The sequence below is a fragment of the Ovis canadensis genome, chromosome 3 (genome assembly GCF_042477335.2).
Source record: "Ovis canadensis isolate MfBH-ARS-UI-01 breed Bighorn chromosome 3, ARS-UI_OviCan_v2, whole genome shotgun sequence".
Taxonomy (NCBI): domain Eukaryota; kingdom Metazoa; phylum Chordata; class Mammalia; order Artiodactyla; family Bovidae; genus Ovis; species Ovis canadensis.
In genome coordinates, this window is record NC_091247.1 from 84843910 (window position 1) to 84870720 (window position 26811).

The 26811-nt window shown below is 43.1% G+C and overlaps 1 long non-coding RNA gene across 1 annotated transcript in view; it reads right to left on the reverse strand.

Annotated features, from left to right (window-relative positions):
* Positions 1-7069: 7069 nt before the first annotated feature.
* Positions 7070-26811, reverse strand: part of LOC138437030 (uncharacterized) — a 52322-nt gene continuing 32580 nt past the window's right edge. The window contains exon 3 of the long non-coding RNA XR_011255732.1: positions 7070-7201. This is a non-coding gene — a long non-coding RNA (uncharacterized lncRNA). The remainder of the gene's footprint in view (positions 7202-26811) is intronic.

A 26811-nucleotide genomic window follows, 5' to 3' on the forward strand; every position in this document is an offset into this window, starting at 1 on the left:
TAATTCAGTTATATATATATTTATATACAAAAGAATATATATAATATGTATTATGTATGTGTGTGTGCTCAGTCACTAAATTGTGTCTGACTGAGCTCACGGACTGTAGCCTGCCAGGTTCCTCTGTCTACGGAATTTTTTAGGCAAGAATACTGGACTGGTTTGCCATTTCCTGCTCCAGGGAATCTTCCCAACCCAGGAATTAAACGCTGATCTCCTGCATCTCCGGAATTGGCAGGCAAATTCTTTACCACTGAGCCACCTGAGAAACACATATTATATACACATATAAGAATATATTTTTTCAGATTATTTTTCCATTATAGGTTATAATAGAATATTGAATATCATTCCCTGTGCTATACAGTAGGGCCTTGTTATTTATCTGCTTTATATATAGATATGTACAGTGTGTATCTGTTAATCCAAAATTCCTAATTTATCCCTCTCCTCCTCAATATCAAAGAAATAAGCAACCCAATCAAAAATAGGCAGAAGACCTAAATAGACATTTCTCCAAAGACAAACAGATGGTTAACAGGCACATGAAAAGATACTCAACATTGCTAATTATTAGAGAAATGCAAATCAAAACTACAATAACATATAACCTCACACTGGTCAGGATGGCCATCATCAAAAAGTACAAATAGTAAATGTTGAAGAGGGTGTGGAGAAAAGGAACCTTCCTATACTGTTCGTGGGAATGTAAACTGGTACAGCCACTATGGAGAACAATATGAAGGTTCCTTAAAAAACAAAAAATAGAGTTACCATATGATCCAGCAATCCCACTCCTGGGCATATATCTGGAGAAGGTCATAATTCAAAAAGATACATGCACCTTAATGTTTATTGCAGCACTGTTTACAATAGCCAAGACATGGAAGCAATCTAAATGTCCATCTACAGATGAGTGGATCAAGATGTATATTTATGTACAGTGGAATAATACTCAGCTGTAAAAAAGATTAAAATAACATCATCTTCAGAACATAGATGGACCTAGAGATTATTATACTAAGTGAAGTAAGTCAGACGAAGAAAGACAAATATCACAGGATATCACTACATGTGGTATCTAAAAATGATACAAATGAACTTATTTACAAAAGAGACTATTATTATTAATCAGACAAACTAAATATGGCAACTGAAGTTAAGCATTTAGAAGGCTGCATAACAATTTAACATTTTTACAGTATTTAAGCATACAATTGATTTCCTAGTTTACTTTCATTGCATTTTTTTAAAGTATCAATCTGTATTAGAGTTCTCCAGAGAAACAGAACCAACAGAATGTGTGTGTGTGTGTGTGTGTGTGTGTGTGTGTTTATATACATAGAATTCCTTCTTGCTCAGGGAAGTTCAGTCTTTGTTCTGTTAAGACCTTCAACTGATTGGATAAGGCCCACCCATATTATAGAGACATTCTGCTTTACTCAACTACTGATTTAGTTGTCAATCTCATCTAAAAAATTACCTTCAGTGAAACTTATAGAACAATGTTTGGCCAAATATCTGGGCTCCCTGGCCCAGCCAAGTTACCACAAGTTATGACATAGTCTATGACAGATTGAAAGATAGTTTGAGAATCATTGTACAAGACAACTTTTAATAGTCTACCAAATAGTTCCAATAATAAAAAACCTTCAGACTAAGAATGTTGCTGTTTCCACAGGGGAACTACTGTGAGCAGTTCCCTGGATAGTCTAGGGGAAAAAAATAGAATTACTTTTCTATACTCACCATTGAGCCTAAGTCATTAAAATCCATCTTTGCCCATGGAGACAACTTGTATTGCTCTAATCCTGAGGTTCCCAAACTTTCCCAATTCATGGCATCTTAGCATCTCAGTAGTTTTTTCACAGATATCCTGGGCCAAAAAAAAAAAAAAAAAAAAACCACCATAAATCTCATTTATCCAATAGGTAGGTCCCAACAACTTAACTGTTTGAAAAAAATAATACCCATAAATTGAAAGAAAAAATATTTTAATTTTATTCTTAACCACAGATTTTTATAAAAGGATATGTGTGGTAATTGGGCATTGAACATCTTCTCAAACCTTGGAAGCTGTTTAGACACCACCACTTATTCACCTCTTGTTCACACTGATTTTTACTTACTACTCTCATTTTATAACAGCTGCTGAAAACCCAAAGATATCTTTGAAAGGAGTGCAGCACAATCTAATGTTGAAACCCTGAACAACTTTGACCAAGTAGTTCACCTGATGGCCAACAGATGTCAAGCATCACCCTTGGCATTTAACCTACACCACAGAACCTCCATGAGTTTGCAGTGGTGTCCTGGGCACCTAGCACTTACTCTGGAATTCTTGACTCTATTCTTTTTCCATTTTTTTTATTCAATTCTCCCATTCATAAAATATAATCCTCCATTTTAAATGTCTAGCAACTACCTCTGCTAAACCTGGGATTAAACAGAATATAACACTTACTGTCAGAACTCTGGCCTTTCACTGCTAGCACTCAATACACTGTGTATTTCCTCCTCTGTTCTTTGTTTCTGGTGAAGCCTGCAGAGGATGAGAAAGTCCCCAATGGCCAGACATCCCAAATATATGTCTCAGAGAGGGTAACAAAATCTTCTGCTCTGTTATACATTTAAATAAAAGTGCAGTTTTAAACTTGAGCTCATAAATAGATACAGAGAACAGACGGGTGGTGGTGAGGGGGTACAAAATGGGTGAAGGAGGTCAAAAGGTACAAGCTTCCAGTTATAAAATAAGTAATTCATGGGTATATAATGTATAGTGTTGTAACTATAGCTAATAATACTTTATTGAATATTGAAGAAGACTCTTGAGAGTCCCTTGGACTGCAAGGAGATCCAACCAGTCCGTTCTGAAGGAGATCAGCCCTGGGATTTCTTTGGAGGGAATGATGCTGAAGCTGAAACTCCAGTACTTTGGCCACCTCATGCAAAGAGTTGACTCAATGGAAAAGACTCTGATGCTGGGAGGGATTGGGGATGGGAGGAGAAGGGGACGACAGAGGATGAGATGGCTGGATGGCATCACTGACTCGATGAACGTGAGTCTGGGTGAACTCTGGGAGTTGGTGATGGACAGGGAGGCCTGGCGTGCTGCGATTCATGGGGTCGCAAAGAGTCGGACACGACTGAGCAACTGAACTGAACTGAACTGAAGGGAGTAGATCTTAAAAGTTTTCATCTTGGCAGCCCAGTGGTTAGGACTCTGCACTTCCACTACAAGGGACACAGGTTGCTCCCTGGTGGGTCCTGCATGCTATGTGGGGTGGTCTGGGAAGATCCCACATGGCGTGTAGTGTGGCCAAAAACAAAAGTGTTCATCACAAGAGAAAAAAAAAAAATCTGTAGCTATGTATGGTGATGGCTTTAACTAGACATATGGTGATCATTTTGTAATATATACGAATATCGAACCATTATACTCTATCAGTCAGTTCAGTCGCTCAGTCGTGTCTGACTCTGTGTGACCCCTGAACCGCAGCACAAAAGGCCTCTCTGTCCATCACTAACTCCCAGAGTTTACCCAAACTCATGTCCACTGGGTTCCTGATGCCATCCAACCATCTCATCCTCTGTCGTCCCCTTCTCCTCCTGCCCCCAATCCCTCCCAGCATCAGGATCTTTTCAAATGAGTCAGCTCTTCGCATCAGGTGGCCAAAGTGTTGGAGTTTTGGTTTCAACATCAGTCCTTCTAATGAACACCCAGGACTGATCTCCTTTAGGATGGACTGGCTGGATCTCCTTGCAGTCCAAGGGACTTGCAAGAGTCTTCTCCAACACCACAGTTCAAAAGCATCAATTCTTCGGCACTCAGTTTTCTTCACAGTCCAACTCTCACATCCATACATGAGCACTGGAAAAATCATAGCCTTGACTAGACAGACCTTTGTTGGCAAAGTAATGTCTCTGCTTTTGAGTATGCTATCTAGTTTGGTCTTAGCTTTCCTTCCAAGGAGTAAGCATCTTTTAATTTCATGGCTGCAATCACCATCGGCAGTGATTTTGGAGCCCAGAAAAATAAAGGCTGACACTGTTTCCCCATCTATTTCCTATGAAGTGATGGGACTGGATGCCCTGGTCTTAGTTTTCTGAATGTTGAGCTTTAAACCAACTTTTTCACTCTCCTCTTTCACTTTCATCAAGAGGCTCTTTAGTTCTTCTTCACTTTCTGCCATAAGGGTGGTGTCATCTGCATATCTGAGGTTATTGATATTTCTCCTGGCAATCTTGATTCCAGCTTGTGCTTCATCCAGCCCAGCGTTTTTCATGATGTATTCAGCAAATAAGTTAAATAAGCAGGGTTATAGCTGAAACCAATATAGTATTATGTGTCAATTATAACTCAAAAAAAAAAAAGAATACAGTTTTTAACTCATCATGTTATCTTTTAACAGACCACTCAAGACTGAAGGCAGTACAAAAATAGGTAGAATTTGGCAACTTCTAATTTTTTTTTAACCATTCTCAATCACATTTTATTCTAATCCTGACTTTTCTATCCAATTATATTTATTTCATTCATCCTAAATTCCTGTCCCTTGGATCATGTAAGAGGCTCTAACAGGAATACATGGGACTTAAGCATAGCTTGAAATCAACAGTCTTTGTTTTTTTCATCTGGGTCAAAATGTTCTCTTCATCGTCACAGTTGTCGTCATCATCATAAATATGAACTATTTATCCTATTTGGCTGGTATTAACAGTTGAAGGGATGGCCTCCCTCTGTCTCCTGTTTCTAGCTTTTCCTGGTTCCTTCTCCATCAGCAGAGGAAAGGGAAGAAAGAGAGAGACTCATATATCTTATACTCCCTACAAGACTGTCTCTTCCTGGCAACAACGAAAAAGACTTTTCTTTCTCTGTCTCTCTCTCTCCGCCCCCTCCTTCCTTTTTAGGAAGATCCCCTGTTCTCTCATCTACTGTTCATTACTACCCTCAGATAGTTGATACAGACTACCTCTGACATTAAGCTACTGTCTTGTAATGGAAAATACATTCCCTCTCCAAGGATAAATCCAAGCTTATCAGCATATACTATTTAAAACCACTTTCATAAGAAACAGCACACAACTGTAGATAGACGGCTCAGAGCCACTGGGACTCCAGGACAGGTATCTGATGTCAGAACAAGGAGAGCAGTGCCCTTCACTGCTGCTCTCCATTCCCCCCACCTGATGTTGAACTCTTCACTTCTTTTTTTGCTGGAGATTTTCTATAAACCAGACGTCAACAAATATATTGTATTCTTTATCCTTTAATCTGTTTAACATTTCAAAAGTGCTGAAAGATTTAGGCATATTATCAATTCAACTATGGCTAGTCTCTGATTACTCAGTTCAGTGCAGTTCAGTCACTCAGTTGTGTCTGACTCTTTGCAACCCCATGGACTGCAGCACGCCGGGCTTCCCTGTCCATCACCAACCCCCGGAGCTTACTCAAACTCATGTCCATCGAATCGGTGATGCCATCCAACCATCTCATCCTCTGTCGTCCCCTTCTCCTCCCGCCTTCAATCTTTACCAGCATCAGGATCTGATTACTAGGCGGGGATTAGCAGGATACCTGTTTGAAGCAAGTATCCCAGAAGTCACTGTGTTTAAAACCCATGGGAAGACTGATGGATGGTGCTCAGTAAAAATTAAAAGCCCAGGAAAAGCAGAGGCCCTGGGGCCAGAACAAACCACGTAAACAATGGTTCCATCTAGGAGTCAAGGTGGGAAGTTTTTCTTACCCTGCTCCTGGGGACAAAAGTAAAGTGAAAACTTCTTTACAACACTGACTAACTCCCCATCAGAGGGACTCCTGCTTTTGCCGAGCTGATTTTATTACAGGAAAGGGGACCCCTTCCAGGGCCCGAAACTGGGCTCTTGTCTAACACTCGGAAAAGAATTGTCCGAGGAGACAAGTGCTGACAAAGCAAGAGATTTTATTGGGCAAGGGCACCCGGGTGGAGAGCAGGAGGGTAAGGGAACCCAGGAGAACTGCTCTGCCACGTGGCTCGCAGTCTCGGGTTTTATGGTGATGGGATTAGTTTCCAGGTGGTCTTTGGCCAATCATTCTGATTCAGAGTCTTTCCTGGTGGCGCACGCATAGCTCAGCCAAGATGGATGCTAGCAAGAGTGATTCTGGGAAGTGGACAGAAACGCGGTGTCTCCTTTCAACCTTTCCCGAACTCTTCCGGTTGGTGGTGGCTTATTAGTTCCGTATTCCTTATCAGGATCTCCTGTCATAAAACAACTCATGCAAATAGTTACTATGGTGCCTGGCCAGGGTGGGCAGTTTCAATCAGTGTGCTTCCCCTAACAATTTCATGAGTGGTAAATGAAATGTTCCTCGAAGAGAGAGATGATAGGGGAAGACACAGGAAAAGCACAACCGAATCGCCAAATGTCACGCGCATTGCAAAACAGGAGGAATTTTCAGAAGCAATGAGAGAGACCAGCCCAACCCAGCTCTCCCTCAGATACGCTTTCTTCCTTCCTGACTCATCGGTTTCTTTAGGGAAGCCTGGTGGGAAGGGATTAGGCAGCCAGCAAGGCAGCCAGCTTTTTCTGGCACCACAGGGCTTTTTGATTTCAGATCCTGCGAGTCTTCAAGAACAAACTAGGCATGCCAGCGTTCTAGGCTGGGGGCCAGCAACAATTCAGCTATGACGAAGCACGTCAGATGGTCGGTGCTCCCAGCCAAAGACCTGAGGACCCTCCTGGGGTTGCCCCTCTCTGGAAGTTTGAAGCCATCAGGACAGGTCTGCCTTCTTGAAACGTGCAAATGTCACCAGCCGGGAGTGGCAGATGCCCAGAGGCGTCTGGAAACAGATTTCCATCTGGTAATGGGTTAGGCTTCCTGGGACACAGATTAGAATAGTTTGAAATAAAGCCACGGAAGTACCGGCTTGGCTTTTCACATATTGTTATGGTCTCTGGGTCATTTCCTCCCTTTGGAATTTACTTCCTTTCCAGGTTCAGCAAAAACCCATTGAATACAAGAAAGAGGTGGGTAGTTTTCTTTGCCCAGGCCCAGCAGAGAGGCCACTCTGCCTCTGGGAACTGGTACCTCTCGGGTGGTTGCCTCTTCCCATGTTCCTGTCTGCTCACGCTGAGCCCTGCAGGGCGGAAGCTTCAGGAATGGAACAAAAATTAGGAAAGGGAGCCATCTCCAGTTAAGTCAGATGAATCCTCTTGTTTCCTGGAAAATAAAAAGGGAAGGAATAAACTGGGAAGGAGGCAAAGGATGCTTCATCCTTTTATAAAGAGGAGAGCCCTTTACCACCAGTGTTCTGTTCAGGGAGGGATGCAGCCTCTCTTGGAAAGAGGCTGAAACCAGCTCCAACTGGTCACCCCATCCCCTGACCTGCAGTTAGGTGCTGAGGACAGTGACATCAGCTACACCACCACGACCTGTCTTGTTTTATTTCACTAATATTCATTTGCTACTTTGTTCCCCAAAAGATTTATGGTGCCACTGACTCTCTTCCTGGCAGCATTTTTATGCTCATTTTGGGCACTCTGAAGCTGATGTGACTCCTTAGAAAATTTACCCACAGCTCCCAGTATGCCCTGAACAGCCACTGTGTTTCTGCAGTGCAGGGACACCCAGAGGTCAAGGTAGAACCCTCTCACTCAAAAGGCTATAAAAGCTGGTCAGAACTTTAATGCATAAGCTGCTGCCACTGCTGTTTCTCTAAGTCCAAAAAAGGCTTGTCTCTCCAGAGTGATCCAAAGTCACAAGTTCCCTCTGAAAAGCCAACTCATGCAGTCCTTGTTGTCAGGAGGAAGCTCCTGGAATCTGTTCAATGTTCACAACTCATCTCTCTCTAGACTGAGATCAGAGTTCACAGCTTTGGAGGAAGGGCTCATTTTTGCCCCAACCCTCAGTATAAGCACCACTACACTGGCAGCAAGAGCCCTGTCAACATAAAGAAAGAGGCAGCTGGTGATCAGCCTTTCTTCCGGTGGCCTCCTCCCCCATCCCCAGAAACAAGAACCAGAACTCCCTCCCCTCCCCCACTGCCTTGACCAGGTTATCACTGTGGCTTAGGACTGAATCAAAGTGAACTTTCCGAATCACACTGTCTCATCCGGTATCCACAGGAATGGTCTCTGACCTTCACAGCAATGTTTCCAGCGTTTAGAAAGTTCCGGGGGAAGTGAATAAGTGGCCAAGGACAGAGCTGGCCCTGTAACTAAGCAGGATCAGAAACATCTCTAAGGTATGATTTTTGAAGCAACCAGAAATATGCCCAAGGGCTCCAGTTTTCCTCCACAAAGGAGATTCTGGATGACTAAGGCCTTATATTTTCATAACATTTTCAGAAAAGTGTAATGAGGGACTGGTTAACTTTCTAAGCTTTTACTTTTTAGCTTTAGAGAGTCTGATTGCACAGGTCTGGCAGGAGGCCGGGGACCTGCATTTTCTATCAAGCCCACCTGCTGATGCTGATACAAGTGGTCTGTGGCCCATATTTTGGAAAACAGTGCTGAAAATAATAGTGAATCATTATCATATTAACATGGATTAACTGCTAATACAAGAGAACATTGCACCTGGATTCCAGGCGAGGCTTTGGTGCTCTGCGAGGCTGCAGACAAGAAAGGTGATGTGTTAATTCTCCAGGATTGAAGGCCTCAGGACCGGATGGTGACCTCTAAAAATTTATTTGGAGGCTGTTTTCTAAATTACGGTTGAAAAGCCCAGAGAGTATGAGGATTTGTCCAAAGGGTCAAAGAGGGTAGGCCTTCTACAGCGTACCCTGAGTACTCACTGAAGTCCTGTGGTCAGACAACCACAGAAGCCAGGGAGGATCTTCTGACCCCAGGGCTGCAGTCCTGATATCCTACATCTCAGGACAAGAACCAAAGTAACAGATACATCTTTCCTTGCCCTTATGCATGTGTGCATGCTAAGTCGCTTCAGTCGTCCCTCTTTGTGGCCCTATGGACTGAGGCCCACCAGACTCCTCTCCATGGGATTCTCCAGGCAAGAATACTGGAGTGGGTTGCCATGCCCTCCTCCAGGGGATCTTCCCAACCCAGGGATGGAACCCACATCTCCTGTGGCTCCTAACTTGTAGGCAGATTCTTGATAGCTGAGCCACTGGGGAAACCCTTCCTTGCCCCCAATCATTTCCAAACAGGAAAGAGGAAAAGGGAAAAGATTACATTTATTCAGTGCTTTATATGCCTTTATATCTTTTAAATTCTCAAATAGTCCTAGTATCGTTAGTCTCATTTTGAAGATGGGAAAATTAAGGATTAAAGATGTTGCATAAGATTGTAATTCAACTATACTTCAATAACAAAATAAATTAAAAGAGACAACATGCTGGATAACTTCCCTAAATTGCCAAAGCCATATGGCTATCGAATGCCTGAGCTGAAATCTGAACTCACATCTATCAAAGTGCAAGCTCCCTTTTCTTTTCACAAAGCCACTCACAGCTAAAGTTATGCTGCGACCATTCTGATAGCCTAGCTGTTTTGAGACCCTGAAAATACCGTCACCTCTCCATGATCTTCATCCATACCTGTCACCTACTCTATTTCAGAATCTCACCTCATTTTTCATTTTTATTCCATCCCTGGTCTGCATCCCTCAGTCCTGGTCATTTCTTATCACAAATTCTTTATCCCCCAGAGGTGAAATATCACCACTTCTCCTGGGCTCAGGAGGACTTTTCTGGTCCATAATCACTCCAGCCAATGACTTTAAGACCCTTAGGTTCTAGAGAACCCAGGATAGCCCCAGAGGCCTCCAAGGAAAGAGACTCCTCAAACGCCTGAGAGGCATTCAGCTTCAGTTCAGTGGCTCAGTTGTGTCCGACTCTTTGCTTGCGACCCCATGGACTTCAGCACGCCAGGCTTCCCTGTCCAACATCAATTCCCAGAGCATGCTCAAACCCATGTCCATCAAGTCGGTGATGCCATCCAACCATCTCATCCTCTGTTGTCCCCTTCTTAGTGTCTTTAATCTGATATCACCCATCCCACCCCTATCCCCCAACTCCCTATGCCCCACCTCAGGATCTCTGTCATCCCCTTCTTAGTGTTTTTAATCTGATACCACCCATCCCACCCCTACCCCCCAACTCCCTACGCCCCACCTCCGGATCTCTTCCCAGATCTGGACAGAGAGGCAGGAAACCTGGGTCAGCTGGTACCATTCTGTACTAGGAGGAGATGCCCCTCCAACCTCAGCTTCCTAGTAATAGTGATTCTCCTGGGATGCTGGGCACCCCCTAGTGGGAGTAACAGAAGAAAAGACAGACTTGTGATGCTGTTCCCAGTCACACATCCACCCCCAACTTCCTGCCCTCAGCTGCCTTGGCCTTCCCCCCATCTCGCTGTTCTTGAAATGATTCATTCTTCCCACGATGACTGGGCCTTTTGCCCCATAAAGCCCTCCCTGTCTTTAAAAACATAATGAACTAAAATTAAGCAGAAGGCAACTCAGGCAGAACAGTGGGAAAAACTTCCTATAGGGAGAGCTCTCAAAACTGTGAAATTCCTTATAAGGCAAACTTTGACCTAACTGCACTGGGAAAACAATAGAGAATGTCTCAGAAAGATATTTTTGGAAACGAGGAAGATGAGGGAAAGGCTGCTTTCCTGATTTTAAGATGTATGTTAATACACACAACTGACCCCTTGAGCCTGATTCCAAGAGTTAGATTAATGCTTGGTGCTATGTCTTACCTCTCCTAAGGCTGAGGGAACACTCAGCCTTTATGCATTTGGGGATAAGCAGGTGAAGCCCTGTCCTAGCAGAGAGGTAGCCCATCTGTGGACTATTGTGGGATTTTCTGAATGCGTGTCACTATTGCTCACTCTTTAAAGACCATAGCCCCCATGACAGGCATGAGCCTTATTATATTATAATCAATAAACCACTTTCTGAGTTACCTACAATACACAAGGTGCAAGTAGCCCCAGTCCAATGCATTTTAAAGAGCTGCCCATATCTAGTTTAGTCCTTTATCCAAAGAAAGTCTTCGATAAGAGAGAGAGCTAAAGGATTCAAGTGCATGCATTAAGAATTCTGGGCATATTCACAGTCCACGTTTTAGTTAAATACCTGATCATTTGCTCACTGGGCAGGGGACAACCAATCCCATCCTGTAGCCCAGTGCCAGTCCCTAGGGGATGTTATAATTACATGACATCTCACCTCCCTTTGCCTTTGGTTGTTACAGTCTTACCTGTTACTGGATCTGAGTTATCAATTCATTAGTGCCCATTCAAGTTAACCTTCCCTGATAAGTTTCTTGAAACCTTGCTCATAATGCTGCCAATTCCAGTGCAGAATTGTCTCTGCTCTGCCTTCTGTCTCCTCTTGAACCAAGCCACTCAGACAGTCTGATGTCCCAGGTGCTTACAATGTTGATCTCTTCCATCGTTTCTTTCAGAGTCATTTGATATATTCATTTCTTTGACAGCCAAGAACTTTGGAAGAAACTCTCCCCTCAGGCACTTCCATTTTTGTGTCCTTGCAAACTCAGCAGGCGCCTCACAGGAGGAACCTCTGTGGGGAGTTAGAGGACACACTGGACCCCAGTTCTCGGGACTGCTGGGAGGCAGAGAGAGGTCAAGGATGCTCCACGGTCAGCCTCTCGTGTCTCACAGCAGAAGCTGGGACTCTTTCCTGCATAACTTGAGCTTGAATTAGAGGCAGTTTTTAGTCTGGAGTCCTTTAACCTTCGATCTAAATGGAATGCTCAAAGGGTAAAGTAAGGTTCTCCATTGGCTGGAAAGACACATTGACCCCTGGTGCCTCCGCCAACCTGGAAAGACACCCAAACCGTGGTAAGTTCACGGCACCACTTGCAGTGCTTCCCTCAGAGTCAACTGTTCTTCATCATGTAAGCTGGCCTTGACTCTGGAAGAAAGCGTTTATGTGCTCATAAAAAAGCCGCTTGATGAAAGTGAAAGAGGAGAGTGAAAGAGTTGGCTGAAAGCTCAACATTCAGAAAACGAAAATCATGGCATCCGGTCCCATCACTTCATGGGAAATAGATGGGGAAACAGTGGAAACAGTGTCAGACTTTATCTTTTTGGGCTCCAAAATTACTGCAGATGGTGATTGCAGCCATGAAATTAAAAGACGCTTACTCCTTGGAAGGAAAGTTATGACCAACCTAGATAGCATATTCAAAAGCAGAGACATTACTTTGCCAACAAAGGTCTCTCTAGTCAAGGCTATGGTTTTTCCAGTGGTCATGTAGGGATGTGAGAGTTGGACTGTGAAGAAAGCTGAGTGCCGAAAAATTGATGCTTTTGAACTGTGGTGTTGGAGAAGACTCTTGTGAGTCCCTTGGACTGCAAGGAGATCCAACCAGTCCATTCTAAAGGAGATCAGTCCTCGGTGTTCTTTGGAAGGACTGATGCTAAAGCTGAAACTCCAATACTTTGGTCACCTGAGGCAAAGAGTTGACTCATTGGAAAAGACTCTGATGCTGGGAGGGATTGGGGGGCAGGAGGAGAAGGGGACGACAGAGAATGAGATGGCTGGATGGCATCACAAACTCGATGGACGTTAGTTTGAGTGAACTCCAGGAGCTGGTGATGGACAGGGAGGTCTGGCGTGCTGCAATTCATGGGGTCGCAAAGAGTCGAACACCACTGAGCGACTGAACAGAACTGAACTGAAGAGAAAACGTTATGCAGAGAGAGAGATTTAAAAGGAATAAACCCAACTAGTGGCTGCTTTCGGAGAAGGCAATGGCACCCCACTCCAGTACTCTTGCCTGGAAAATCCTATGGACAGAGGAGCCTGGAAGGCTGCAGTCCATGGGGTCACTGAGGGTCGGACACGACTGAGCAACTTCACTTTCACACACTGGAGAAGGAAATGGCAACCCACTCCACTGTTCTTGCCTAGAGAATCCCGGGGACGGGGGAGCCTGGTGGGCTGCCGTCTATGGGGTCGCACAGAGTCGGACACGACTGAAGTGACTTAGCTGTAGCAGTGGCTGCTTTGGGTGACTGGAAAAGAAATCATGTTCAGAGAAGAGGTCCCTGCTCTGATAGTTAGAGATATGGGAACTTCCACTGTTTCTGTCTCTAGAAGAAATAAAAACTAAATCATAAGCCTAAAGATGAAGGTGCATGCACCTGGGGAGGGGAACAACAAGCTGTTACATTTCAAACAGATATTAGGGCTGGAAAAAGTGAACACTTTTAACTTGCTAGTAGAAGTGCTTCTTCCCTGAAAGTCACCGTCTATTAGATTAGACACCAAAACCCAAGAAAAGGTTACAAGAAATTATTTTCATACAGGTTATTGTTTTTGTTGTTGTTCAATCACTAAGTCACGTCCAGCTCTTGGCGACCCTATGGATTGCAGCACACCAGCTTCCTTTGTCCTGCACTTAGAGTTTGCGCAGATCCATGTCCATTGAGTCAGTGACGTCATCTAACCATCGCATCCTCTGCCACCCCCTTCTCCTTTTTGCCTTCAGTCTTTCCCAGCATGAGGGTTTTTTCAATGATTTGGCTCTCTGCATCAAGTGGCCAAAGTATTGGCGCTTCAGCATCAGTCCTTCCAATGAATATTCAGGGTTGATTTCCTTTAGGATTGACTGATTTGATCACAAAGGTTAAGAAACTTTAATTTGGGGTACACGTGTCTCTTTCAATTCTGGTTTCCTCGGTATGTGTACCCCAGTGTTCATCGCAGCACTGTTTATAATAGCCAGGACATGGAAACAACCTAGACGTCCATCAACAGATGAATGGACAAGAAAGCTGTGGTACATATACACAATGGAGTATTACTCAGCCATTAAAAAGAATACATGTGAATCAGTTCTAATGAGGTGGATGAAACTGGAGCTGATTATACAGAGTGAAGCAAGCCAGAAAGAAAAACACCAATACAGTATACTAACACATATATATGGAATTTAGAAAGATGGGAATGATAACCCTGTATGTGAGACAGCAAAAGAGACACTGATGTATAGAACAGTCTTTTGGACTCTGTGGGAGAGGGCAAGGGTGGGATGATTTGGCAGAATGGCATTGAAACATGTATACTATCATGTAAGAAACAAATCGCCAGTCTATGTTCGATACAGGATACAGGATGCTTGGGGCTGGTGCACTGAGATGACCCAGAGAGATGATATGGGGAGGGTGGTGGGAGGGGGGTTCAGGATTGGGAACTCATGTACACCCATGGTGGATTCATGTCAATGTATGGCAAAACCAATACAGTATTGTAAAGTAAAAAAGAAAAAAAAAATCCTCTCCCCCCCAAAAAAATTAAAAAAAATAAAATAAAATGCCACATATACGTAAGATCAAAAAAGAAAAGAAAGAAACTTTAATTTGGGCTGTCTATAATGAGCTGGATTCCTAGCATTGGATGCTTTCCAAGAAGGTAAGCAACCAGAGCCGTTATGGGAAATTCCACTGTGCACTTTGTGGATAAAGGTGAGGAGAGGGTGCTCAGCTGGCCCAGAGCGGCACCAAACAGAAATCAATGGTTTATGGAGCTTGAGGAGGAGGGTAGGAGGTGCCCAGAGAGGATGGGCCCCTTGGATCAGGCCTTGAGAGACCCAACACTGAGCCCCCATGGCAGTGTTTGTGAGCAGGGGAAGAGGTTCAAGCTGCCTGCCAGTGCCTACAGAAAGTCAGGTAGATATGCATTATCTGCTAACATCCCCAAGGGAAGGGAATTGCGGGCCAGCTGGAAACTCCCAGGAAAGACAGGTATGCAACTCTTGGATGGCATTCAAGGAAACCAGGCGAGGGCTTGAACTCTGGCCAGAGAAGCAGGGTGTGTGACACCTAGGGAGCTGGGTGGGAGTCATTAGGACTACACTCAGGCAGGGGAGACTAGGGCGTGGTGTGCGCATGAAGGGTGGGTGTGAGCATTCCAGAGCCTAGATAATGGAAGAAGCTTTGGTAAATACAGACTGTAAGTCATTGTGGCTGCCTTCAAACGTTTTCTCCAACTGAGTTTCTGGTTCTTTTAAAGCTACAACATAAGGACGTTCTCAATAAACTTGGAGTTAAGAAACAGCCACAGACTGGACCAGATGGCCAGATCTGCAGCCTGGAGCCCAGGAGACAAGGCAAGTCCCTTTGACTTGAAGGAGACAGTTACGCTTCGGAATCATAGTTACTGAAGGTAAAGCCAGCACTGCCAGTTGTCATCAACTTAATTTTCCTCCCCTCACTTCTGGGAAGTCTGTAAACCACTCCGTTTTGTGCCTTCAACCCTTTACTTCCTGGGATGTGCTGGAGCCACCACGTACCATCTCCCAGCTCCATGTTCAGTTAATGTCATGGCAGTTCACAATCAGTCACGGAACGATTTATACTATGGAAATTGGCCAACAGTACAAATCAGAGCTTTATATTTGTTTCTGGAGAGCCAGTTGTTAAACATTTACCAATACACCATGCTCTGGTGGCTCAGAAGATAAAGAATCTGCCTGCCATGTGGGAGACCCGGGTTTGATCCCTGGGTTGGGAAGATCCCCTGGAGAAGGCAATGGCAACCCACTCCAGTATTCTTGCCTGGAGAATCCCATGGGCCAAGGAGCCTGGTAGGTTATAGTCCATGCGGTCACAAAGAGTCAGACATGACTAAGTGACTAATATATGCCTGTTACTAAAGGCTCTTACATAAAAGAGGGGATAGTGAACTGAGGGGGAAGGGACATCGGGGGTGGGGGAGGGATGGTGAAGTCCAGCGTGTCCAGAGGGAAGGGGTAGAGTGCCCAGACTGGTTCTGCCTTCCTCATGAACACATACTCCATCCCTAACAGAAGCCTCGGATTCAATATTTAATCTGCAGTCTGTCCACAACACATAGAGACATCTGGGGGACTTTTATTTTCCCATCTTTTGAGGTTTATGGGGCAGGGTATAATAACCTAGTTACAGAGTGCTTTTTTTCTATTATGGATTTAAAGTGTTTTCAGAGAGATTCAATTTTGCTTTTCCTCTTCCCATCCTCCCCCAACCCCCAGCTTCCCTGCCTGCCCCCAACTCCAAATTCCAAAAATATGTACTCTCTCTCCTTCCCCTATATGTGTTTCCCACTGACCTTTGGAAGCAACATCTTTCATAAAAATAGCCCTGCCCCAGATCATTACTACTCCTATTAGAAAAGTGTACTTTATACATATAAATCACCTGGGGAGTCTTATTAAAAAGCAGATTTGCATTCAGTAGGTCCAACTGGGCCCTGAGATTCCTCATTTCTAACAAGCTCCCAGGTGATACTGACGCTGATGGTCAACAGGTCATTCTCTCTGTAGCAGAGCTGCAGGCTGGACGTGTAAATCGATTTCACCTCCAATAATCATCTCTTCCCTTCTATTCTTCCACTTTAAGAAGTTCCACCTACATCTCTGGAAGAGGCAGCCCCTTACAGGAAGCTGGACCAGGAGTAGACTGACAAGCCAGCAACCAAATCTATATGCCAAGTGCATTAGTTTCTCTTTCAAGAATTTGAGCTAGAATGCTGTCCTAGCCTGGGTTGCCCCACACAGCAGAGCCTGAGAGAGAAGTTTGCACACAGCAGTTTATTTGAGAATCCCAGTGACCAAAAGGGCAGGATATGGGAAGCAGAGAGGGAAGGAAGAAAAAGCAGTTCTAGAATGTGTTTGTTGTTGAGTTGATTCTGGCAAAGAGCAACAGGCACTCAGTCCCATGGGGCCTGCCAAAAGGCCTTCTGCTATGCATCTCAGTATATCTCAATAATTTATATGCCTTTCCATTATGAAATTACTGATTAAATGCTTTATATCCTTTATTTTCCAGTTTTCAAACAATGACTTGGCTCCCTAGCACGGTTAGTCACCAATGAATTTTCTTTTAGTATGATAATTAATTCATGGATTTAAATATCCATGCTAACAAAGATCCATATAGTCAAAGCTATGTTGTTTTTCTCCCCGTAGTCATGTACTGATGTGAGAGTTGGACCATATAGAAAGCTGAGTGCTGAAGAATTGATACTTTTGAACTGTGGTGCTAGAAGAAGACTCTTGAGAGTCTCTTGGACAGCAAGGACATCAAACCAGCCAATCCTAAAGGAAATCAACCCTGAATATTCACTGGAAGGACTGATGCTGAAGCTGAAGGTCCAATACTTTGGCCACCTGATTCAAAGAGCCAAGTCATTGGGAAAGACCCTGATGTTGGGAAAGATTGTGGACAGGAGGAGAAGCGGGCAACAAAGAATGAGATGGTTCGATGGCAATGTACGTGAGTATGAGCAAACTCCAGGAGACAGTGAAGGACAGGGAAATCTGGCGTGCTTTAGTCCATGGGGTCACAGAGTCAGACACACTAAGTGACTGATCAACAACAATGCACTTCACTGCAGTTATTATTCTGACTGGTGCCCAAATTATCCCATCTTTATCCATGGAAGCTTATTCCTGTTGCTTCCTGAGTTTTCTGGTACAACCCCAGTAGTTTTTTATGGCTTTCTTCTTTTCTGGTATAATAAGATATCCAGTAGAACCTTCTGTGATGATGGGAATGTTCTATATCTGCACTCTACGATGCTTGAGCCACTAGCCACATGTAGTGATTAACTACATGAAACATAGCTAATGCAACTGAGGAACTGAATTTTAAACTGTATTTAACTGTTGATTGATTTTATTTTAAATAGCCACATGTGGCCAACTGCCACCAAACTGACCAACACAATTCTATTTTGTAACAAATGAAGAAACTTACAGAGAAGCAGTAGGGTTTGTTATGGTATAATTTATTTGATCCTTATCATTAGAATAGTGCAGGGAATGACCACATGTAAATAATGTGGGAAACTGCTCTAAAATACTGATTTTTGAGCCTTACCCTCAGATATTTTGATTCATTATGTATGAGGTGGTGCTCAAGAATCTGTTGTTTCTAAAAGTTATTTTAATATTATCATGTGATTCTGATGAGCAGCTAGGTTCCAGAACCACTATATTAGGTTGCTGGAATGTAGTATTTATGTTACAGCTATGGTTCATTGAAGATCATTCCAATGAATCAACTGTACAGCTGTAACTCCTTGTGGTCCGTTTCAGAACTTCTCAGAGGATCATAACACTCTGCTAGTTACAGGATCAAGAGCTACAGGTGCTTACAGAGGCTTGCCTCTCTCTGACTTCAGTGTAGGCCTTCTGGCCTTTGTTTTGCCTGCTGTAACACAAATACTATAAACTGAAAGAAAAGAAAGAAAGTGAAGCCACTCAGTCGTATCTAACTCTTTACAACCCCATGGACTGTAGCCCACCAGGCTCCTCCATCCACTGAATTTTCTAGGCAAGAGTACTGGAGTGGGTTGCCATTTCCTTCTCCAGGGGATCTTCCCAGCCCAGGGATCGAACCCAGGTCTCCCGCATTGCGGGCAGATGCTTTACCATCTGAGCCACCACTATAAACTGAGTAGCTTACAAATAACAGAAATTTATTTCTCACAATTTTGGAGACTAAAAAGTCCAAGATCAAGATACCAACTGATTCAGCATCTGGTGAGAGTCCACTTCTTTTTTTTTTTTTTTCTTTTGAGAGTCCACTTCTTATACACCATTTTTTCACTGAGGCTTCTTTTACAGGGCACTAATTTCACTCATGAGGGTTCCGCCTTCATGACCTAAACACCTCTTACAGACCCCCACCTTCTAATACCATCACCTTGCGGGGTAAGAGTTCAACATATGAACTGGGGAGACAGAAACATTCAGATCACAGCATGGCCCACATTCATCCACTGATGCTTTCAAATTGTGGTGCTGGAGAAGACTCTTAAGAGCCCCTTGTACAGCAAGGAGATCAACTAGCCAATCCCAAAGGAAACCAACCCTGAATATTCACTGGGAGGACTGATGCTGAAGACAAAGCTCCAATAATTTGCCCACCTGATGCAAAGAGCAAACTCATTTGGAAAAGACCCTGATATTGGGAAAGATTGAGGGCAGAAGGAGAGGGGGGAGACAGAGGATAAGATGGTTGGATGGCATCATATTCAGTGGACATGCGTTTAAGCAAACTCCAGGAGTTAGTGAAGGATAGGGAAGCCTGGTGTGCTGCAGTCCATGGGGTCACAAAGAGTCAGACACAACTTAGCATCTGAACAACAACAAAATACATCCATAATTTTAAAAGGCATGGAGCCAAGCCAGGAGTGGACAGCCTTTACCCTCAGACTGGCCTTCATAACCCATTACACCTCCTGTGTATGTCCCAAGAATTGTGGAAGATGTAAGATTTTAGCCTCTTTACACAATAACAAGTTAGCTGCCACAGAGTCAAGGATGGTAGTGGACAATACGAGACTCCTGGGCCAAAGACAAAGGACTTTTCTATGCTCCACACACCAGGCAACATGAGCTTCATGTTCATGTCACTTCCCCCTGTGCCCACGTTCCAAGGGGGTGACACAGTAGCCCAGATGGAAACCACACACACACTGGGTTTCCAACACAGCTGAAGAACCCCAATCTTCTACAATGGGCGGCAAGTGAACTTGCCCAACTTTGCCCCAGAGGGAGACATGGTCTTTATTGTAAAGTACAGTAAACAAAACCTCCATCTGCTCCAGAGGAAGACACTATCTCTAATTGCCAGGGCTGTTCAATATACAAATACCCTTGAAAAGACACTGCTCAACCAAAGGCTGCCAATGCCTTTCCTTGAAGACATGCAGAAACATGAAGGCCCTTAGAGAACAGTCTCCCCACAGTGTACACCCCAGGGCTCTATTCTCGGTCTATTTTCAGCACAGTGAATCCCTAGAACCAGACCAAGACAAAAGGACCTATAGAGACCATTCTATTTTCTGCCAGCTATGACGACTTTGGACAGGGCTCTGACCTGGAGCAGGAGGTCATAATGCATAGAAGTTCAGTTCAGTTGCTCAGTCGTGTCTGACTCTTTGCGACCCCATGAATTGCAGACACCAGGCCTCCCTGTCCATCACCAACTCCCGGAGTTCACTCAAACTCATGTGCACTGAGTCAGTGATGCCATCCAGCCATCCTATCCTCTATAGTCCCCTTCTCCTCCTGCCCCCAATCCCTCCCAGCATCAGGGTCTTTTCCAATGAGTCAACTCTTCTCATGAGGTGGCCAAAGTATTGGAGCTTCAGCCTCAGCATCAGTCCTTCCAATGAACACCCAGGACTGATCTCCTTTAGGATGGACTGGTTGGATCTCCTTGTAGTCCAAGGGACTCTCAAGAGTCTTCTCCAACACCACAATTCAAAAGCATCAATTTTTCAGTGCTCAGCCTTCTTCACAGTCCAGCTCTCATATCCATACATGACCACTGGAAAAACCATAGCCTTGACTAGATGGGCCTTTGTTGGCAAAGTAATATCTCTGGTTTTGAATATGCTATCTAGGTTGGTCATAACTTTCCTTCCAAGGAGTAAGCGTCTTTTAATTTCATGGCTGCAATCACCATCTGCAGTGATTTTGGAGCCCAAAAAATAAAGTCTGCCACTGTTTCCACTGTTTCCCCATCTATTTCCCATGACGTGATGGGACGAGATGCCATGATCTTCATTTTCTGAATATTGAGCTTTCAGCCAACTCTCTCTTCACTCTCCTCTTTCACTTTCATTAAGAGGCTTTTTAGCTCCTCTTCACTTTCTGCCATAAGGGTGGTGTCATCTGCATATCTGAAGTTATTGATATTTCTCCCGGCAATCTTGATTCCACCTTGTGCTTCATCCAGCTCAGCGTTTCTCATGATGTGCTCTGCATATAAGTTAAATAAGCAGGGTGACAATATACAGCCTTGATGTACTCCTTTTTCTATTTCGAACCAGTCTGTTGTTCCATGTCCAGTTCTAACTGTTGCTTCCTGACCTGCATATAGGTTTCTCAAGAGGTAGCTCAGATGGTCTGGTATTCCCACCTCTTTCAGAATTTTCCACAGAATTTTCCAGTTCCACTGGAGAAGGGAATGGCAAAATACTTCAGTATTCTTGCCTTGAGAACCCCATGAACAGTATGGAAAGGCAAAATGATAGGATACTAAAAGAGGAACTCCCCAGGTCATTAGGTGCCCAATATGCTACTGGAGATCAGTGGAGAAATAACTCCAGAAAGAATGAAGGGATGGAGCCAAAGCAAAAACAATACCCAGCTGTGGATATGACCGGTGATAGAAGCAAGGTCCAATGCTGTAAAGAGCAATATTGCATAGGAACCTGGAATGTCAGGTCCATGAATCAAGGCAAATTGGAAGTGGTCAAACAAGAGATAGCAAGGGTGAACATCAACATTCTAGGAATCAGCGAACTAAAATGGACTGGAATGGGTGAATTTAACTCAGATGACCGTTATATCTACTACTGTGGGCAAGAATCCCTTAGAAGAAATGGAGTAGCCATCATGGTCAACAAAAGAATCCAAAATGCAGTACTTGGATGCAATCTCAAAAACGACAGAATTATCTCTGTTCATTTCCAAGGCAAACCATTCAATATCACGGTGATCCAAGCCTATGCTCCAACCAGTAAGGCTAAAGAAGCTGAAGTTGAATGGTTCTATGAAGATCTACAAGACCTTTTAGAACTCACACCCAAAAAAGATGTCTTTTTCATTATAGGGGACTGGAATGCAAAAGTAGGAAGTCAAGAAACACCTGGAGTAACAGGCAAATTTGGCCTTGGAATATGGAATGAAGCAGGGCAAAGGCTAATAGAGTTTTGCCAAGAGAACACACTGGTCATAGCAAACACCCTCTTCCAACAACACAAGAGAAGACTCTACACATGGACATCACCAGATGGTCAACACTGAAATCAGATTGATTATATTCCATGCAGCCAAAGATGGAGAAGCTCTATACAATCAGCAAAAACAAGACCAGGAGCTGACTGTGGCTCAGGTCATGAACTCCTTATTGCCAAATTCAGACTTAAATTGAAGAAAGTAGAGAAAACCACTAGATCACTCAGGTCTGACCTAAATCAAATCCCTTATGGTTATACAGTGGAAGTGAGAAATAGATTTAAGGGACTAGATCTGATAGACAGAGTGCCTGATGAACTATGGACTGAGGTTCGTGACATTGTACAGGAGACAGGGATCAAGACCATTCCCATGGAAAAGAAATGCAAAAAAGCAAAATGGCTGTCTGAGGAAGCCTTAGAAATAGCTGTGAAAAGAAGAGAAGCGAAAAGCAAAGGAGAAAAGGAAAGATATTCCCATTTGAATGCAGAGTTCCAAAGAATAGCAAGGAGAGATAAGAAAGCCTTCCTCAGCAATCAATGCAAAGAAAAAGAGGAAAACAACAGAATGAGATCTCTTCAAGGAAACTTTTAAATGCATAGAAGAGCAGCCTCTAAAGTTATACTTCTAAATGGATTCACATCTCAGCTACGCCACTTACTAGCTGTATGTCACTGAGAAATGTATTTAGCCTCTAAATGACTCAATCTCCTCATCTATAAAATGGGAATATAATAACACCTACCTCAAAGTTATTACAGCAATTATATGAGATTATCAAGTTATTATAAAGATTACATGAGGAGGTGGATGAACCTAGAGCCTATTATACAGAGTGAAGTAAGTCAGAAAGAGAAAGATAAATACTGTATACTAATGTATATATAGAGAATCTAGAAATGGTACTGAAGAATTTATTTGCAGGGTAGCAATGGGGAAATAGACATAGAGAACAGACTTATAGACACGGGAAGAGTGGAGGAGAGGGTGAGATGTATAGAGTGTAACATGGAAACTTACATTACCATATGTAAAACACATAGCCAATGGGAATTTGCTGTTTGTCTCAGGGAACTCAAACAGGGGCTCTGTATCAACCTAGAGGGGAGGGGTTGAGAGGGAGGTTCAAGAGGAAGAGGACATACATATACCTGTGGCTGACTCATGTTGAAATTTGACAGAAAACAACAAAATTCTGCAAAGCGATTATCCTTCAATTAAAAAATAAATAAATTTATAAAAAAAGATTACATGAGATTGTGAAGATTACATGTAAAGTATTTAACACCAGCTTCACAGCAAGTCCTCTGTAAATGCCACCCATTCATATTACCCCACTGTTATTATTCACGCATTCTCATGACTTTTCCTACCACAGTGGACCTACTTGCTCATATAGAGCCCCAACACACATTGATTTCTTGCAGTGTAGCTAAAATGTCCAGTCCTGGCCTGTGCCCTCCCACTGCAACCTGAGAACCAGCCTGATACCCTGTTGGGTTTGCTCTTTTCGGTACACCATGGCCTAATAAGCCTAATAAGCCTAACCTGCCACCTGTGTTTTTTAATAAAGTTTTTTTGGAGCTCAGTCACATCTGTTCGTTTACATACTGTCTGTGGCTGCTTTAGAGCAACAGCACCAGAGTTGAATGGTCCTTTGAAGACAAAGCTTGCCCATCCTTTCCCTCTTCTATTCAGAGACTGTATACCAACCCCATGCACCCACCAAGGGGATCAGGTAAGGGTGGAGAAAAACCACTGCCAGCTCTAAAACAGCTCCAAAGTACTGTTAATAGAGAAGGCACCAATTTAGTCTTTGAAGAGCAGTGCTTTATGTTATCCTTCTCTGAACTGGACTATTTACATAGAACATCATCTGACTAATATCCATCTGGCAGACAAAACATCAATAAACTCTCTTTGTGTAAAATTATTAGCTAAAAAGCAGAGGACTATTTCTAAAGTAAACTTCCTTTTATTAAAGGATTTTTATCAAAAAATACTCTAAAAATAAATTAGCCTTTCAAATAAGAGTAAATATAGATAGAATTTATCACTTTCATTTTCTCCACAAATATCTTTGACATGTTAATAACCACCTAATGAAGACAGACATTAAATGAATATTTATGATGGCCATGGTTAATGAATATGATCCATGATCTATGCATCAAGTATTGGATTTCAGAACAAAGTTATAAGATACAGTTAGTCATCCTAATTGAATATGCATTGAATGACCACTTTATTTTAGGCCCTCAACCCACATAGAACTTTGAACTTCTTCATGCAATGCTTTCTCAGGGCAGAAAAACAGAAAGTTATTTCAGAAGGCCAGCTCTGAGCAAATAACAACACAGATGCCTTTATCATGTTCAGGGTACAGTCTTCAACAGCCTTCTGAAAGCAGCCCAAACCCAAAAATGCAAAAAGGGCAACTGGGGAGGGAGTGTTTGGTAACTAGTGTTATTTTGTAATGAAAACAGTATCATATTTCAAAAATTGTAAAGGAAAATTCCCTTTCTCCCTGTACCCTAGTACATTTGTATTTGTGTGTGTACATTTTTGTGTGCTATTTACACTTCATCCAAATGCATACACACGTTCACATACAGTTGACTCTCAATGAGAGTTTCTATCTGTGTGAGTTGCTCAGTCGTGTCTGATTCTTTGTTACCGCGTGGACTGTAGCCTACCAGGCTCCTCTGTCCATGGGGATTCTCCAGGCAAGAATACTGGAGTGGGTATAGCCATTCCCTTCTCCAGAGGACCTTCCCAATCCAGGGATCAAATCCAGGCAGATTCTTTATTGTCAGAGCCACCAGGGAAGCCCCAGTGAGAGTTTATCCTGATAAAGAACTATTTTTAAAAAACATTAATTTTATTTATTTATTTAGCTATGCTGGGTCTGAGATGTGGCACTTGGGATCTTTGCTGAGGCATGCCACCTCTCACCTGTGGCATGTGGGATCTAGTTCCTTGACCAGGAACTGAACTTGAACTCCTTGAACTTATTTGCTCTCTGAGTGCAGAGTCTTAGCCACTGGACCACCAGGGAAGTCCCTAAAAGCAATTTTGAAATGTGTGTGAAGGTTTATCCACAAGATACTCATCACAGAGTAATCAATAGTATTATATATTAGAGCTACAAGTGACTCTCAAAAATTGCTACACAGCGGTACCACTTAGGAAGATTTTGTTTGTTTGTTTGTTTTAAATACTAACATTCTGGGCCCACCTGCCAAAAATCCTGATTTAATTAGCTTGAAGTGGGATCAAGGGTTGTGTATTACTTTATAGCTTCCCCAGGTAATTCTAAAATGCAGCCAGACTGAGAGCCATGGATTGAGCCCAGTACCTTAAAATTTAACAGGTCAAATATTGAGTTCTGGAGATGCAGTTCAAACCCACTGTCCTTTCCTCGGCCAAGATCTTCCTGGATCCCTGCAAATTACAGCAAATAAACAGCCTCTATATGAAGGAAGATGGTGATTGCATCCATGAAATTAAAAGACGCTTACTTCTTGGAAGGATAGTTATGACCAACCTAGACAGCACATTAAAAAGCAGAGACATTACTTTGCCAACAAAGATCCATCTAGTCAAGGCTATGGTTTTTCCAGTAGTCATGTATAGATGTGAGAGTTGGACTATAAAGAAAGCTGAGCACTGAAGAATTGATGCTTTTGAACTGTGGTGTTGGAAAAGACTCTTGAGAGTCCCTTGGACTACAAGGAGATCCAACCAGTCTATCCTAAAGGAGATCAGTTCTGGGTGTTCATTGGAAGGACTGATGTTGAAGCTGAGACTCAATACTTTGGCCACCTCATGCGAAGAGCTGATTCATTTGAAAAGACCCTGATGCTGGGAAAGATTAAGGGCAGGAGGAGAAGGGGACGACAGAGGATGAGATGGTTGAATGGCATCACCGACTCAATGGATGAAAGTCTGAGTGAACTCCGGGAGTTGGTGATGGACAGGGAGGCCTGGCGTGCTGCGGTTCATGGGGTCACAAAGAGTCAGACACGACTGAGCAACTGAACTGAACTGAACTGAATGAAATGGAAGATACTCAAAGTTTTCCTTGGGTGTGCAGGTACGATGTACTCCAGACGTCTGAGAATAAGGATTTAGCCCTTGCAAAGCAAAGAATAAATCTTTCTTGAAATATTCCAGATTTATAAACACAGGGTCGGATATCATCCCTTAATTGGAGCTGTACCTTTGACCTAGTTCGAATATATTGTGCAAATGTTTGGGATTGTGTTCTCTCAGCCATCCACCCCTCAGCTGAATATTCAACAAAATGACCACCAATATTTAGAATTCTTTTGAGAACATAGGCTCCAAAACTGAAGACCCAGCATACTCCCTCTGTTCTCTTTTCCATGTGGTTGAAATTTAAAGTGCTTCTGTGTTGTCTCTCCCTTAGGGAATTTCCTCTGGAACTGGAGATTAAACATTATGCAAATAATAAATACTTTGGAAGTTCAAGAAAGGAAGAGAATTTGTTTAAGCAATTCTGTTATTGTAGCTTAAATGAGAGATAGCAAACAGCTGTTGTGATTTGACCTGCATTCAAATTCTACTGTACAGTTTGTGTAATTTCAAATTGTATTTAATTCTTCTTTGAGATTTATATGTACCTTTGCCAAAACCTCTGGATTCCCATAAACCTTCAAGTATATTGCCCATCACCCAGCCTATTTGCACTTCCTCCCAGGCCTAAAGGCTGTTCTGGGAAAAGACAGATTAAAACATTTCTCTCTTGGAATGTTAGTTTGACTGAGATGTTATTTAGATTTTTTAAATAGCCTAAATGCTTGGGTCGATCTGAAAGGAAATGCTGCCGAGTCTAATGTTGCCTAATAAATGGGGCAAGTCATGCTCACTCAGGCACAGCCCAGAGAGAAAAACAAAATCTTCACTCTTATCCTGAAGGTCAAAACTCCCTGGCTTGACTCGTCATATTTTCTCCCTCTGCATCCTCATGGATTTTTAAACGATAGACTGCTAGTTAATAATTCTTTATACTAAACTTCCCCTGTTCAAATCACTAATCCCCAAATGAGGGCCCCATCCTCATGAGCTCATC